This window comes from Oxyura jamaicensis, chromosome 8 (genome assembly GCF_011077185.1).
Source record: "Oxyura jamaicensis isolate SHBP4307 breed ruddy duck chromosome 8, BPBGC_Ojam_1.0, whole genome shotgun sequence".
Classification (NCBI taxonomy): Eukaryota; Metazoa; Chordata; class Aves; order Anseriformes; family Anatidae; genus Oxyura; species Oxyura jamaicensis.
In genome coordinates this window covers 30,021,856-30,038,050 of record NC_048900.1, presented here as the reverse complement: position 1 = coordinate 30,038,050, position 16,195 = coordinate 30,021,856, and the positions used below count along the sequence as shown (strand labels likewise).

Genomic DNA, 16,195 nt, shown 5'->3' with positions numbered 1-16,195 from the left:
AATGTGGGATTCCCCATTCCACTCCTCTTCCATTCTGTTGGAATCTTCCAATCACTAGATTTTTTTTTTTTTTTTCTACTGGAATAACGTGGTGTGAAAAGGCTTCAGAGTGGCAGCAAACGGTTCGTTTGTTGGGCACTTCCCTTCCTTTCCAAAAGTCACAGCTGTACGTACAGATTTTCTTAAGCATTTTTTACAAAGTTTTTTGCTGTTTTTTTTTCTTTTCTTGCAGCAGCAGATGATGTAATTAATTATAATCGGTGGCAAAGCTGCAAGTTTTGGGGTATACGTTTAAGTCATCTGTGTCACCATCTGACGTCACTATTGCATAATCTGTTGACTGTCCCCTTTTTATGTAATGTATGTTTGCAGTTTGTTTTAAAACGTACAAATATTTTTTTCCACTGCGTGCTTCTCCTCAGATATTTCATACTTGTCTCTCCATTGCCCTCTTCCGTTAAAAACTTGTAAGGCACCATTTTGGTAGCTGGATCTGTCGGAGCGTTACGCCTTTCTCTTTTAAAAACAACCTCTTAACATCTCCAGACACGCTCTTCCCCAGGTAAGTTATTTAGGGCAGTAAACCACGTCGGGAGTTTCTGCTCCCTCCTGTTAGAAATACGAGAGCAGCTTATACTGAGGAAGTCCATCAGCATCATAAATTAACTTTTTATCGGAACACGTTAACTTTGTGTAAAAAAAGTGTTATTTTTAAAACTTATTTCAGAAGTCAATGTGATTCCCTTAACCAGAGGGCATGGGTGTAGAAGTAGTTCCATGATCTTTTCAGCAAAACCTGTTTTTTTTTAAAAAAAAGTGGGGTGCACAGTACTGGTTGATAGAAGTTTGACTTGGATAGTTTGCGGTATCGGTTTTTATTTCACAATTCTGTGTTTGGATCCTGTGACCTACAAGTTCCAGTTGCATGTCAGCCCGCGGAGCCTTGAGGCGCCCCTTCCGCCTCTTCCAGCGGCGGTCCCTCGAGAGCACGGCTGGCTCCTTGGTGTCCGGCGCTGCTCCCGTTGGAGCCCTCGGTAGGCACAGGAGTGGGGCGCCCGCGATCCCAGCTCTCGCAGCGCATGTGACGAGCCCTGATGAAGCCCAGCCGAACGTGTTCGCGGCGCTGTAAAATTCCACCGCCTGCCAGAGCGCTCCGCTGCCTGGGCGAGCGCCCGGCGCGCTCGGTGCAGTATGCAGCGCGGTCGCGGTGTGGTGCTGCCCTCTGCTCCTGTTGTCGTGATCCCAGCCTTCGGCTGTCACACGCGCGGTGCGGCTCCGCCGACTGAACCTGGCGGGCGGCCCCCTCTGCCTGCTGACTGCCTGGTTCGTGACATGCGGTTCTCGAGCAGCACAAACCAGGCGCTGCTCTCAAGCTCCAGGGAGTTGAAGGGGGAGAGGAGGTGCCCTCATTTTCTCCAGCATTAACTGTGAAGTTAACCTTTCTTCATGACATCCAGCATTGGTGAATTGGGTTTTGAAGGCTGTTTTGGTCACCACGGTCATTAAGATAGCGCTGATTATCCGGATAATTTTCTGAGCTGGATCCCCACGTGCAAAGCCACTTCTGTTAAACGCTCCTGAGCCTCTCACCTGGCAGCTGGGCACCCGTTGAGGGCAGTTTGGGGGCTCGGGGGCGTGCGGGGGATGAGAAGACAGAGGAAGCACCTGGCAGTGCCACGGAGGGGCCGCGATGACTGACAGGCTGCCCTGGCTCAGTTATCACAGTGCTGATGCTGTCTCTTGTAAAGGTACAGTACTGTGATAACTGAAGGATGGCAGCCATCTGAGCTTCACGGGGCCCGTGCCCGCCGCGCCCCGTCCCTTTGATCCCAGGAGCGGACGGACAGATGTACACACAACATTCTGCTGATGTGTCCTTGTTCTAAACACACCTTGTCCTGTCAAAGTCACGGCTTGAGAAAACTTGAGATTTACTTGAATAAAAACTGTGCTTTACTGGGAGTTTGCCTCTTAGTTGTCTGTGTGATGTAGAAGACCTTCCAGAAATGCTGTGCTTGAGAAATTTCACCAAGGGTTCCAAAAGTGGGGTCCTGTGCAGCTGGGGGAGCATGTGGGAGAAGAGGTAAGGCAGTGTGGGTCAATGGGTGGTACAGGAATGACTCTGCAGCCATACAGCCCCCCTTTGTAGATACTTTTACGTATTTCTTGTTAAAAATAGCATGATTTGAGCCAGCTAGTGTCTCCACTCACCCTGTTACGTGGGAGTGGGCAGAGGGACATGGCCTGTCTCACGTCTTCCAGCAGCCCGGGGCGATGCAGCAGCTTGCAGCAGGCACCGAAGGGAGGTGGTGCAGCCACGGTGGGGCATCTGGTGCTCTCTCTGGGCTGGGGCTTCTCCGCCTTGGCCAACGGGACTGCAAGTTCCTTGGGCATCTTCTGTCACAATTCCATCAAAATACCTAGAGAAGGTTCTCGAGGCCCCTGCTTTTGGTGAAGCACACGTCTCATCTTTGTGTGGGTGGCACGCCAGCAGGGCTCAGCGGCCGAGGTGTGTGTGTAGCGGGGCTGAGAGTGGTGGGCAGCGAGCAGCCCCGTGGGGTTGGGTGTGAGCCGAGCAGGGACCTGCTGTTGTGTTGGCATGAGCCTGTCCCCAGCGTCCCCGCGGGGCAGCATGCGGTCCTCAGCCTGCAGAGGCTGGAGGCTGTTGCAGCAACCTGCAGAGGTCACGATTTATTCTTTATACTGGTGTTACCTGTGGTTGCTTAGCTCCTACTTCTGGACGAGGCGGTTAATAACCAGCTGGGCCCTGCCCTGTGCTGCCCCGCACCGCTGCCGCTCGTGGAAGAGGATTAGCTCGGCCAGCGGCTGCTCCAACGAGGCAATTCCATGCTTTGTGCTATTTCCCTGATCTTTGCTGGAAGGTGTTTGCCCGAGCGTGCTGCTGGCTGCGTCTGCGAGCCCTGCCAGGGTCGGGGCTGTGCTGCTGCGATGGAACGTTTTGCCAGCGTGCGTCATTTACGCGGGGGAAATTATTACTGGTGTTGTGATAGCGCCTCGAGTCTGCGTCTGGAGGAGGGCTCTGTTGTACTAGAAACTGTGCAGATGATAAAAAGACATCCTGCTAAAAGAGTTAAAGTTCTAGATAGATTAAAATCTAAGCAGTCAACCCTCGGCTTCCTTTCTGCCTCTTTCCGAAGCCCGAAGGGACCCCTTGACCGGGGCAGGAGCACCCGAAGGCAGGGGGGGGTCACCTGGCAGTGGCCGTGGCTGTCCCTGGTCGTACGGCAGCGAGGCGCCGGCGCTGCCCTTCACGGCCATGCCCTGCTCGGGGTTTGCTGGCAGCCTGCACGTGAAGTCCCACAAGGGGAGACGAGGGGCTGTGGGAGCGTTCGTGGGCTTGCAGGTGGGCACAGGCACGTCTCTCTTCCCCACGGGGCGCAGGATAACTGCCCGGAGGCGGATGCAGGTTTTGCTATGGAGCGGGTACAAGGAATCAGGTTCCTTACCTGCGAAGCCTTGGGTCAGATTTAAGGGCGAATAACCCAGCCAGGCCGCTCAGTGAGGCGCGGTGACCGCCACACCGAGTCCTGGTGAAAGCCAGAGCGAAGCTGCCGGCTGAAATGCCATGTGCCTCTGGGCTCCTGGTTGTGATTCTCATTTCCTGTTAAAACAAGCACAGCGTCGAGTTCTGGCATGGGACAGGAACTGAAAGCGCTGTCTGTGCCTCAGAACAACACCTCTCTGATCAGATTTAACGGGAGCCTTTATCTCCCCCTCTCTCGCTCAGTGGACACAGTGTCCATCTCTTTTCCTGTGGCTTCCTACCCGATATCATAATCGGACAGACTTATAAATCCTTGTGGGTTTGCTATGTCTAAATATTGCTACACGCGAACAATGCAGCTATCAAGTCTTTTTTGGCAGTGGAACACTTCCTCCCACGAGCTGTGTTAAAGCAAGATGTAAACAACGTGCACACAGCGATACATCACATCGCTTTCTTCTCCAAAACAAGCTCTCGGAGGGCCGTCCGTTCTCTGATAAGACTTTGCAATGTATAGCTTCGGTGCCAAGGAAAGGCGATTTTCTCGTGACGTTTCTCAGCTGTCACTCTGGATGGATGTGTTCTGCCCCAGCGGTTCTCAGGCTTTTTCACCAGGAAAGTCCCTTTTCCCATCTGGAGGCTGTCGCTCTCCCACCCACGTTTCGCCGAAGAACAGCAGCTCCGCTCCTGCCACAGCTCCTCGGGGCCGCGAGGCTGCAGGCCAGAACGGCTGCTCGGCTCCTGGCTCTCGTCCACAAACCATCCTTTTAGGGTAGAAGTTCTGCTCCGAGGGAGCCGGCCAGCCGCTATCTGCCTCTGACAACAGCGGGATAAAAGACATCCATTGTCTGCTAGCACTGACCCTCGGAACCAGGTGAAGGTTTTGCCTTTCCCCTTTTTTTATTTTATTTTTTTAATGTGACTTCTCTTACCGGACAGCACCACCAGACCTGGCTGTGGTTGCACCAAAAGGAAAAGGAATCCATCCCGACAGAGTTCCAAGCATGCGGTTGTCGTTCCAAAGTCCAGCAGTGCCCCACACGAATCAGGCACTGTTTTAATTACTGCTCATTCAAATTGTCTCTGGCTAGCACAAAGCACTTCCACTTGAACTTTAGTCCAGGCCTTCTTGATTAAACATTTCTATAAATCAAGAATCCAAACTGCAGCGTCTTGATAAGTGCAAGTATTGGTTGCCCTGGAATGTAACGATGACAAACTTGTTGTTAGGTCAGGTTAAGCAATTCCTGAATGGGAGCCTAGAAATGTTGGGCAAACTAGAGTGAAAAAATCAAACAAACAAACGAAAGAAGCTGATGAAGACTCAGGTGAAGCCTACTGGAGTGATTAGAAATATTACCAACACTATTTTTCTTCAGATCCAAGGGTATTTTCCTGGCATACCAGCTCCAAAACCATCCCAGCTACAGCATGCTGCCTGCAAAATTTCACGAGCGTAAAGGGAATTCAACACGGACTCATGACAAGCATGCTCAGCTCAGCTGTGGTGATATTTCCACCTCCCAGCATAAAACCAGATGAACAACCCCCCCGGAGCAGAGGGTAGGCAGATGACTCCTTCTCGTTCCAGGCAAAAGCACTTGGCTGTAAAGCCAAAGGCCACGAGGAGCCACCGAGAAGAAGGAAGAAACATCTCAGGCACCTGGCAGATCCTCTGGGCTGGGCTCCAGCGCTCGCTTTGCATCAGTTGTGAGACACGTGCTCATCTCACATGGACCATGCCACGGGATTTGGGTTTTGGTTCTGGCGCAGCCACCAAGCCCTTGGTTTGTGTGGCTCAGGACGCGTCCATCCCCAGTGCGGTGCACAAATCGGTCTCCTTAAATGAAGGCAAACTCGGGATGACTCCGTGCTCTGCAGCTGCTGGCCAGCACTGCCGAGGGAGCAGAGCGGTGGCAGCCCGGTGGCTTGGGAGGGATGGAGAGGACTGCAGGCTATCAGCGGTCCCACAGCTGCTCCTCGCCGCCGCCTCCCCACGGTGAGCCAGAGAGCTCGCTATCGATTGCCCTCCATTTTAATTAACTCCAGAAGCAGGCAGAGTACACTGAATAATTCAAGAGAGACATGTGTTTAAACATTTGCAAAAGCCTCAGATTCTTCCTGGCTAAAAATAAGCCTGTGAGAGAGCAAATTACTGCCGTTAGAGGTGCTGGCAGATGGAGAACAGAGCCACGGACCCCATCCTGGCACCGTCTCGTTGCTCCGCTTGAGCGGGGCCCAGCCGTGGGTCTCGTCCCTGCTGCTGGGACCAACCTGGGGGTGACGGGGGTGGAAAGTTCAAGGGAAAGAGTCCAGGGCTGCAGGCACAAGGGCAGCACCAGCACGGGGGGGTTCGTTCTGGTGCTAGCAAAGAGCTCACAGCAAAGAGCCCTGGGGAAGGGGCCAGCAGAGGAGGTGAGGCTGGTGGTTTGGGTCGTAGCTCTGAAGTTCCAGGGGTTTCTCTGCTTTCTCTAACTGGGAGTCTTACATCCTGTGGGTATGGAATAGAGTTTGGCTTTAACAGAAGCACACAAACAGAAACACGCCGGCGTTGGTGCCCTTTGGGTCAGCGTTTTGGAGCAGCTGAGCAGAAGCGGCTCTTCCCGAGGGAAGCGGTGAGGAGGAGGCAGCGAGGCTCCATGCCGACGTTCCTGACCACTGCCCGGGCTGGCCTGCTGATTTGGTGCATTTCATTTACAAACGATTTCCTTAGACGTGTCGGCTTCATGTTCCCAGAATGATAAAAAAATGCCTTGTGTTGTTTTGGAGAGAAACTTCCATCCTGTGCAGAACAACAGCTTCTCAGGACAGCTCGTGACACCGCCCCTCCAGCAGCTGAAGCCTTCCTGCGCTCTGGGGTGAAACGCCATGCTCCGGGGGACTCTGGAAATGAAAGCTTCCAGAGGCCTGTTGCTAATGAAGCCTAATTAATTTGGGATGTAAATTTGACGTGCTGCTGCAGTTGCGTTTCAATCCCCATTAAAGGAAAACTCATTTTAATCAAACCCCGCAGCGGGTGTTTTATCTGGCAGTGATTAGAGGAGCACACTATCTGTTCAGCGCCTTCCTAGTCTAAGGATTTTTCACTTCTTTTTGCCCTTTTAACTCAGATAAATGTAAGGAAACGCACCACAGCCTTCTCGAACTATTAAGTGAAATACAGAGCACTACAGCGATATGCTCTTACTGCAGCCCAGCCGTCGAATGGGCCCGAGCCTCACCGTCCCCACCTCCACGATCGCCGGCACTGTTCGTTTCCCCCCTAACAGCCCGCAGACACAGCCCCGCGCGGCAGGGTGAAGGCAAAGACGGGGGCGTTGACCTCCTGGTGGTGGCATCGCTCGTCTTAACGGGCTTGGAAAGTCCACAGATCTCCAGATCTGGAGTCTGGCATCCAGCTCCTACTTCTGAGCCCTCCTGTGCCACTATTTTATGATTCTCGGATGATTCTGTGACTCTCTGAGCATGAACACCACCCTTCCTGGAAACATGACGGTAATTCTCCAGACGACAGAAGGAAGGGGGAATACGGCAAACTCCACGTCAAACTGCTGCTCCCCAGCAGAGACCAAGGAGAGCAGGAGTGGGGTTTGGAGCTGGCCGCCACTACCACTCTGCTCCGATTCATCTGGGACAAGCCACGGGGTTTGGGCTGCACTGGTTGCAGCATGCCAGCCACTGGTATAGTTTCATCAGAGAAAGCTGAAGAAAATTCAGATAATGCTTTTCATTCGGTGACAAGGAAGAACCGGAAAGCCGGCAACAGGAAAAAAACAGCCGACAAATGCAGGTAGGAACATGAACGCTCCCAGTGCGGGACCGAGGCACGGCGGCAGCATCCCATCCCTGTGCTCCCGAGCTCGGAGCCAAGCGTGCGAGCTCCAGTCCCCAGCCAGGGAAGTCGGGAAGCGGAGCTGCCTGCTCGGCTTTCCACGCGGCTCTGCCAGCTCGCTGGCCCCGAGCAGGAAATCCCCCCGCAGCCTGGCTTTCAGCAGCGGCTGCCACGGCACCCTGGGAACAGGGACTGCTTTGGACAGGCACCATTTGAGCTTTTTCTCAACGTAAATTTAGATCGTCAACAAGGAGTACCTCGCCCTCCCAAACTGAGATAACTGGAAACCCCAGTTAGCTTTAAAAAAAAGAAAAAAAGTGGTGGTGGTGGTGGTGGTGGTGGTTGAGGACAATATTTAGAAGTAGTTAATTAGGAAGAAATAATTCACACGTTCCAGCTGTCTCAAAATAAATTCTCTCCCTTGCTTTTCCAAGCAGAGACAAGCACTCTGAGAGCAGTGTCACAAACAATGTTTTCACGCATGTTATGCGAGCACAGGAAGTTTAAGATAAATTCAGCAACAGATCAGATGAAAGGACTTGTGCACTTGCATATCTATTTATACAGCCCCCGGGGCAAGTCCCACCCCATCACTGCAGTATCCGGGGGCCTCGCACTCCCTAAGATGCTGCGTGGTGATGGCATACGGTGCTATCCGCTTCACCGATGGGCTTGCAGGGAGGATGTCTTGCCCAAATTTCCCCGTTGCACCACTGACAGGCACCCGACGGATGGTTTGGGGCACCCAAAGCAGTTGCAGGACCCCTTTTGCCTGGCCCAGCCCTGCACTGCGCTGTGGTGTTGGTCCTGCTCCTCCGGCCCCGCGTCCCGGCTGCTCCTCGTGCTACGGCCACGGGGCGAGCCCAGCCTGGCGTGGGTCTGGCTGGGATCAGCTCCGGCCATCTGCCTTAGGAAAAATAGCTCTGAGTGAGGAGATCAGTTTGGATGATCTCAAGGAAAAAATCCCCGACGCGCTCTACTTTGGAACTCCCATCCCTGGAGGGAAAACTGGAAGGATGTTTTTCTTTTGGAAAAAAATAATAAAAATATTTAAAAAATAAACTCTTGTTTGAACAGCAGTGAGCATGAGCCTGATGCTCTGCAGAAGCGTACAAGAGCACAGACCATTACTCCCAGAGTACTTTCTAGTGCCATTACAACGTAAGGAATTGCTGACACTGAAAGGCAGAGGCCAGTTTTACATCTTACATGGCTCCTCTGACTTCCCTGCCTCCTCCTGATCTTCGCTAGCACGTTTGAGAAGAACCAGACTCCAGACGTACTGCCAGGAACAAACCAAAGACAAGTGAAAATGCTTAGGTGGTGTTAAATCACATTTATGTAAGGGTGCAGTCAATTCCAAGCTGATGGCATCAGCGATTTATAGCACGTTGCCGTACGCAGAGCCACTTGGTGCAGTTTGAAACGCGATGGAAAAAAAAGTTGTCTTAACATTTAAACTGTTCTAAATAGTGTGAAAACCTCACCTTTTCAAAGATAACCGAGGCAGAGGTGAAGTTTGGCGCCTGGAAACTTGAAAGCTGAAGTAGGGGAAAATTTGTACATAACTGCCCACCCTCTTCTTTAAAGAAGGCTGTAAGAGAGAACTCGTTTGAATTTCGTTTGAGTTTTAATTCACAGATACCAAGAAAGTCAAGTCTAGATATCTACATTTTTATTTATTTTTATTTTTTTTTTCTGGGAGGACATCAGTGCTTCCTGGAAGCTGCAAAATAAAGAAATAAGTAAGATACAAAGCAATTTGTCCGACTTGTCGCTCCACCCCAGTACGGTACTTACAGGGGTAGGAAAAAATGCTTTGCATCAAAGACCTTTTCTGCAGCTCTTTGCAGGCCCACTCTCTTTAGGAGCATGAGAACACGTTCAACTACAAGTACCTGTGATTAATCCCACGGAGAAAACTACTTTCAGTGTTTTAATATAAAATTACATCCTTGCCATGGGATGGGGTGTGGTGGTGAAAGCAGACTGGGGGGGTCCGAGCACTTAGCCTGCTTTGCCAAGGAATAGGTTTTCTGAAATGAGTCTGTCTGTCCGTCTGTCTGAAAGCCTGACATCCCCACTGACGGGTTTTAAACTTGTTGGTCGCTTCCAGTCAACTTAGCAGGGAGATGGAGGTGTTAAAAATACTAAATTCCTACAGATTTTTGTGAAACTGAGAGCTGGAACGAGCAGAGGTGTACGTCAGTGCTGCCCCAATGAGGAGAATGGGCAGATCCGTCACTACGTTTGGGGATGGGCAGGAAATCCTGTTATTAATTGAGTTTTTGGATTAATTTCTAGAAGCACATCGATTTCACCAAAACTACATGTCTCAGAGCAACCAGCAGAAATCAGAAGACACCACAGTCCTGAAATTAAGGAGAAAAAGCCAAAAGCTCACGTTGGAGGCAGGGCTAGGAGGCTAAACACACAGTTTCTGTAAGACTGGAAATGCCACAGGAATCCAGCCCCGTTTCTGGAATGGAGGTGTGTGAGCACACAAGAATTTAGCTCTCTTTGAAGGATGTGGCCCTTGGGAGCCTGGGTCATCCCTGGGCATGGGCTCAGGCTCTGAGCACTGGTTTAGATGGGGGCAGAGGTAAAGCTGCTCTCCTCTGAGCTGCGGCCTCTGTGAGCAGCCCCGGGCTAAGCCCCTTATGCAATCCTTCCGTCACAGCCTTCTTCTTGGCTTTGGTTTGATTTGCAGCTCTGATCTGGATTTAAGGACATTTGCAGCATCAATAGCTGTGCTGGGAAGCAAACACCGACTGTAATCCATAAGTAAGAGAGATCTGGTATGTCATGGAGCATGAAAGCTCACCAAGGAAAACTGATTTTATCACCATGCTGGCAAAGCCACAGAAAGGGCTAGCAAGAGTCAAAGGAAATCAGTGGAAGTGCAGCATCGTTGGGCAAATCAAGGGGGGATGCAGAATAAGAAAGCAAGGTCAGGCCCGAGAGCCATGGCACGGCTTTAGATGCCACCAACTGCAGTCACAGGTTTGATCTCTCTCCTCCCAACCTCAGCAAAGATCACCGGGACGGTGGAAATGGGGCAAGACTCCAGTGCTCTCCGCTCACGGCCATACCCACGCACCCAGAGAGCACTGGTAATCCAACAACGCCACGTGGCAGGGAAAAAAAAGATGAACACCGTGAAACAGCATCCAAATTACACTTTGCTGTTTCCCTGACAGCTCTGGAAAGAGGGGCGGGGAAGGGCTGGCTTGTTTCCTCTTGGGAGAGGGGAAAAAAAATCAATGACCATCTATCTTTAGTTTGTCAACTACAACCACATGGACATGCCTATACGTGCAGTCATGTGCAATCAGCCCCCGCCGCCCAGCTCTGGTGTGGGAGATGAAAAGCTTTGGGGTGATTTCCAAGGAGAAAAGCTTTGAAAATTGGGATAGCCAAAGCATGAGGCAGATGAGCTGGGACCGATGAGCGGCGGGTCAGCGTATAAACACTTCCTAACAGCAAAGGCACCTGCACACCCATGTACTGTCGGTGCTTGACAAGGCCTCGACAAAAAGATGCTGTCAGCTCTGATTAAACCAAAGCAAATGACATGAAACTAGCGTTGGGTTGAAAGCAATCACCTTTACCATTTTTGTTGTTGTTTTTTTTGTGTGTTTTTAATGCTCGATTTGGCTATTATTAGGACAATTCCTGTGAAATGCAGTAGTTTGTTTCTTCTATCAGAAGAAAACGCCAAGTGTGTGTGCATGTGCAGGAAGGGGGCAATCATTTTATTGAAGTGAATTGTTTTCTTACTGGTATTACTTCCACTCAGACTGTTTCCTGTGAGTTTGAGAGTTTGAAACCACAATGAAGAAACCCATTTCTTTTCTGTGCAGAGGGGAGAATTGTTTATCTCATCAGCTCGGTGTAAACACCAAGGTATTCACACTGCCGCGTCGCGCACGTCTGTGTGGAGACAGATAGGCTTTTTTTTTTTTTCTTGAAGCGGACCAAAACACACCAGTGTTACGCCGGTATTGTTTTCACTAGATGTAGAACTCAGAGAAAAGCAAAAACAAGACGTTCAGGCAAGCTCCGCTTTGGATTTTTTGGTCAGGATTACGGAAGAAACAGGCAAGTCCTGGTTAAAAGTCTTAACATGCCTGCCTGGACCTAGGTGCTGTGGGAGACTTTATTACTGATTTTTGACCACGAGATCCCTTCCACCCCGTTTCTAACTACATTTTATAACACGGCTTTGAACGACTGTTCGAAGGCTGAGGGACAGCAGACACCCCCGGTCAGCACGGACTGCCGAGGGGCTTTTTTTGGCGCTGACTTCTGCCCTTGTGGACGTAGAGCTGGGCACTGGGCTGCTTTCCCCGGCACCCTCCGGGAAGCAGACCCCTACCGCCCCCCGCTACGCCTTCCCGGGCCCCTCACAGGGCTCCTCACAGCGCCCCAAATGGCGGCGGCCCCGCGGGCTCCCCCCCCCCCCCGGAACGGGAGGCGGCAGCTACCGGGCGCCACCCCCGGGCGGGCCGGGCCCAGCGCATGCTCCGCGGGCCGGGCCCGCCGCCGTGCCGGGACCGCCGCCCTGCTCCTGCCCCTGTCGGGTTTGTGTCTGCCCCCCGGCTCGGCTCTCGCACGGCCCCGGCCGCCCCCAGCCCCGCGGGGGCAGCGGGAGAGGGCCGCGGCCGCCCCAGGCGCGGAGGAGGCGGTGAGTGGAGCCGCGGGGGGCTCGGGGCGGCGGGGCCCGGCGCTTCCCTCCCTGAGGGAAGAAGCTCGGGGAGATGGCGGGCGGCAGGGGCGGCCGGGAGCCGAGGGGGAGCCCCTGGGGGGAGCGGTCGGACCCGCCGGGCCCGGAGGGCTTCGGAGCCGCGGTGGGGCGGGGGAATGGGGGTGGTGGAAGCGGGGGAGCCGGCACGGAGCAGCGCCGGGCTGGGGCCGCGTGGTGCTGGACGTGGGTCGAAGTTTAAAAAAAACAAAATGGAAAAAAAACACCAAACCGCCTGGGTGTTCCTGATGATCGCGGATCCCCCGTGGGCTCGTAGGAGCCCTCGGTTCTGTTTTAAGTAGGGCGGCTCGGAGGCAGTGCTGCCTCACGCCTCGGTGCGGATCGAGGGCCTGGACGGATGGATGCGGGCCCAGCGCTTGGTGCCACAGGTAGAGCCGGGCTTGGGCAGCTTTCAGCACCTCCTGTGGGTGCTCCTGCCCCTGGGGACGGTGCCCAGGGGGTGTATGGCACGGCCAGGAGGCCGGTAGCCCTGTGTGGCGAGTCGTGTCCACCTTCCCTGGCCACCTGGGAGCACAGCTCTGGTGTGCTTTGGGGAGAAGAAAACCGAGCGTCCTGTTGTTTTAGGTCCTCCTGTTGGGTTAGGGTTGAAAAAAGACGTATGAAAGCTTATATAGGAGAACCAGGAAATAAAAGCCTGAACGCCAGCCCTGCTGCAGAGCCATCTGGCTGGTGGCAGAAGGGCGGCACGGCGGCCGCGGTGTGCGGCGGGCACGGCTGGGCACGGCTCTGCTTGAACAGGACCTGGCGTGGAGGCAGGGGAACACGCCAGGGCTGTTTTGAGGTGTTGGGACTGGAGAGCAGACCCGTTGGATACAGCAGAGTTTGGGGGGAGTGAGGACGCAGTCAGTCCAAGTCGCACCAGCGTTGAAATTTAACTCCAGTCCTCCCAGTTTAGCTCTTGTGCGAAGAAGATGCTCCGAGATGTTTTTCTCCGGTGTGTACGCCGGTGCCGCTCGAATCACCGGTGCAAAAGATAGCTGCAAGTTCTGTTTTGCCCATATAAGGGGAGCGGTAGGCATTTCCTCCTGGCACTTGTTTGTAAAACACGCAGGAAGTTGCACCTTGGTCAGGGTTTTTGCTGGGTGACGCCGTGGGACAGGTGCTTGGGAACCCAGAGCAGGTTGAGGACACGCTGCTCGAGCCTCGGCAGCCCGCAGGTCACATCGGGCCCTTGCTATCATCTGCGGTGTCACCAGCGAGCAGTCGCAGGCAGATTTCTACTTTTTATGTAAATATATTCATAGTGATTTGGTTCTCCTTGAATATCATTCTTGTCTAAGTGGCTGCGTGCCGCTTGCCCCAAAGCCTGGTGGAACAGAGAATACTCTCTGCTCACACAGAGCAAAACTGCAAGCTTTTGACCTTTAGGAAAGGTTAGGTGAAAAAATGTGTAAAAAGCCAAAGTGAGTGGGTTTAAATTTGCTCAAGAATATAAACATAGAACTGGAACGAATCTAAGCTTGTTAACTCCTGGAAGTCTCTGTGCTGCAAAAATATTTCAGAATTAATGTCAAACTTCTTTAAAAATAAGAAGCAGAGCCTGGAGATCCAGAACTGATAGGGAATGTGCTGTTTCTGCATATCCAAATTGACTTGTCTGTTAAATGAATTTAGGAAGCAAATGAGAAGCAAAACCTGGAGAGAATATCTGGTAGCAAAGCGTAGGAAAGCAGAGCTTTTCCTGCAGAGCATCAGCTGCAGAGCAAAAAGTGAAGTATCTGTGAGCAGTCACGGGGGAGACTCAGTGGGTAAAGTCAACAAACCTTTTTAACTCATTTTTTTTTCATAGGCAGAGAAGTTTAAAGTTACTTTAATTCTTCTACCTCATGGCTAGAGGGGTTTAGGTAATCCACGGTTCTTGTTTGGAAGAGTAATTTGGTAAATTTAGGCTAACTTTTCTGTAGTAGCTTGGTCTTGCAGATCAAAGCCTAAATTGACAGAGAGCAGCTTCCCTTTTTTGTGCAGAGGGGAAAAAATCTTTGAGTTTTCTCAGGCAGCATCCTGACTGTCAGGCGTGCTGTTGCGGACAGGAAGGTTTCACCTTTTCCTACCACGTACCTCCCCATCCTCCCTCGACGTGGAGGTGGAGGGCGTATTTTCCCCCGCAGAGCTGGCCTCGGGTTTCCTGGCACCTGGCTGCTGCTCGCTTTGGTACGAGGAAGAAGTTCAAAACACAGCACAGACCCTCCTGGAGAACCCTTGACTCTGCATGCTGTGTTGGGCATGCATTGCACGAGAAAGAGCTGCCCTGCGTGTTGACATAAAGAGGAAGGTGTTCGAATTGCTTTGAGAACTTAAGCTGTTTGGATATGAAAACAAACCCTTCAGACTAGCTTGTGTTTGGATCAGAAAAGGGTCATTAACAGGAGCCATAAACCAGAAAGTGTGATCAGAACGAGAGATAGAGAGAGAAGACCGAGTTTGGTCTTGGTTCCTGACTTACCTCATGTCCATCAGTAGCTAAAAATCATCCAGAATAAAACATTTTGTCATCCGCTGTCGATGTTCAAGTTGGACAGGCGACAAAGGAACAGCAGTTTGTCATTTCTTACTGGTCAGGCATTATTCCTGTAAACACGCTCAGGGTTGCTCCGGGTCTCTGAAGCACTTAAGATGCAATTAGATTGCAGGTATCGATAATGGCAGACACTTGCCAAATTGATAGAAAATGGCTTTTACCGTTCAGCCTGCGTTTCCGTGAGTCCTCACAGCCTGCCGTTAGCTAAGGACCGACCGCTCCGTGCTGCTGCCTGGGTGAAACGCGAAGAGGAGCGGAGTCTTAGCAGGGCTTTGGGGTGCCTGGCCGCTAAATTGTTAGTCCCGTCTGTTCCTATAGCATCCATTCAACGCGGGAAATGACCGATGAGGGGAAGATTAATCTGCTCCTTTATTCGCTGTCTGTGGCAGCGCACGGGGTACCCCATCCCATGCTGTTTTTCCCATTCGCCCGGTCCTTTGGAAGAACCCAAAGGTGTTAAAAGCTGCTAGGGAGTGGTGGTGGGGGTAACGTTGGCTCCCTTGGGCACACTGGCTGCAATTTCTCTTGATTTAAAGTGGAGGGGGAGTGAGGAAGCGTGATTTAGTGGCTTTTATGTCCTGCCTGGGTGGGTTTTTAAGGAATAGGTCCTGAGACTGTGTGTGTTCATCATGCGGGTGGCTGAAGGGCTTAAAGCTTCAAACAGTTTTTCTGGCTAGAATATTTTTTTCTGTTGTTCCTGAGCTGATGATGCAAATAATTGCATAAGAGATAGAAAACTTGAGCTACGGGAAACGGGAAGAGCAGCTTCATACCTGGAAAAGCATAATCTGTATGTCTCACTGCCTCTTATACCATCCTTTTGATACCAATAGTGACACAAATGCTTTTGTTGATACGATTGCTATTCTTCCTGTTTAATGTTTGGAAATACCTGTCACACAAAATCGGTAGATTTTTTTTTCCCTGCAGGAAGTGAAAGATAAAATAGGAAATAAAGGAAAAGAACGGAGAGTTTTTCAGTTAACTGGAAGTTAATGGAAAAGTTCAGGATGTGCACATCATCCTCAGCTAAGGAGAGAGGCAGTGCTGAAGGCCTGGAACGATAAAATCAGAGCTGGTGCTTGATGCAGAACCTCCCGGAAAGCTTAAGGTGACCAAATGCAGCTGCAGCTGCTGAAGCAAAGGAAAATGGCTCGTGTTAGTGCAAGTGGGTGAGCGCTGCTCTTGGTTCTGCTTAGGCAGCAGCTCTGCCGGCAACGCGGCCACCTTCCAGAAACACAGGGCACTGCTGCCAGCTCCCCAGGGGGCAGAAAGGCTGGCTAGTAACGAGCAGGCTCTGTGGGGTGACTGGCTTCAGGAACCGCATCCATCCTAAAAGCACCTGTCTGGTAGCTGGTTCTGAGAGGTGTTTCAGGCCTCCCCTTCAAGCTGGGCTGCTGCGTAGAGGAGAGTTTGCTGTAAAATTAAAGGAACTCCGTGCTTAGCGCTAAGTTCTCCAAGTTTTGCAGCAGGTAAGATTCAGCGTGAGTCAAGGCTTGGGTTGTATGTGTGCTGGAGGAGGGGACGGGAAGGCTCACAAAGATAGGAGCGGGATGGATGAGCACGTAACGTGGC

At 51.9% G+C, this 16,195-nt stretch overlaps 1 protein-coding gene across 1 annotated transcript in view; it reads left to right on the top strand.

Annotated features, from left to right (window-relative positions):
• Nucleotides 1–11,854: 11,854 nt before the first annotated feature.
• The window catches only part of JAK1 (Janus kinase 1), a 55,710-nt gene continuing 51,369 nt past the window's right edge, over nucleotides 11,855–16,195 (top strand). The window contains exon 1 of the mRNA XM_035333798.1: nucleotides 11,855–12,024. The gene's annotated coding sequence lies outside the window, so the exon portion shown is untranslated. The remainder of the gene's footprint in view (nucleotides 12,025–16,195) is intronic.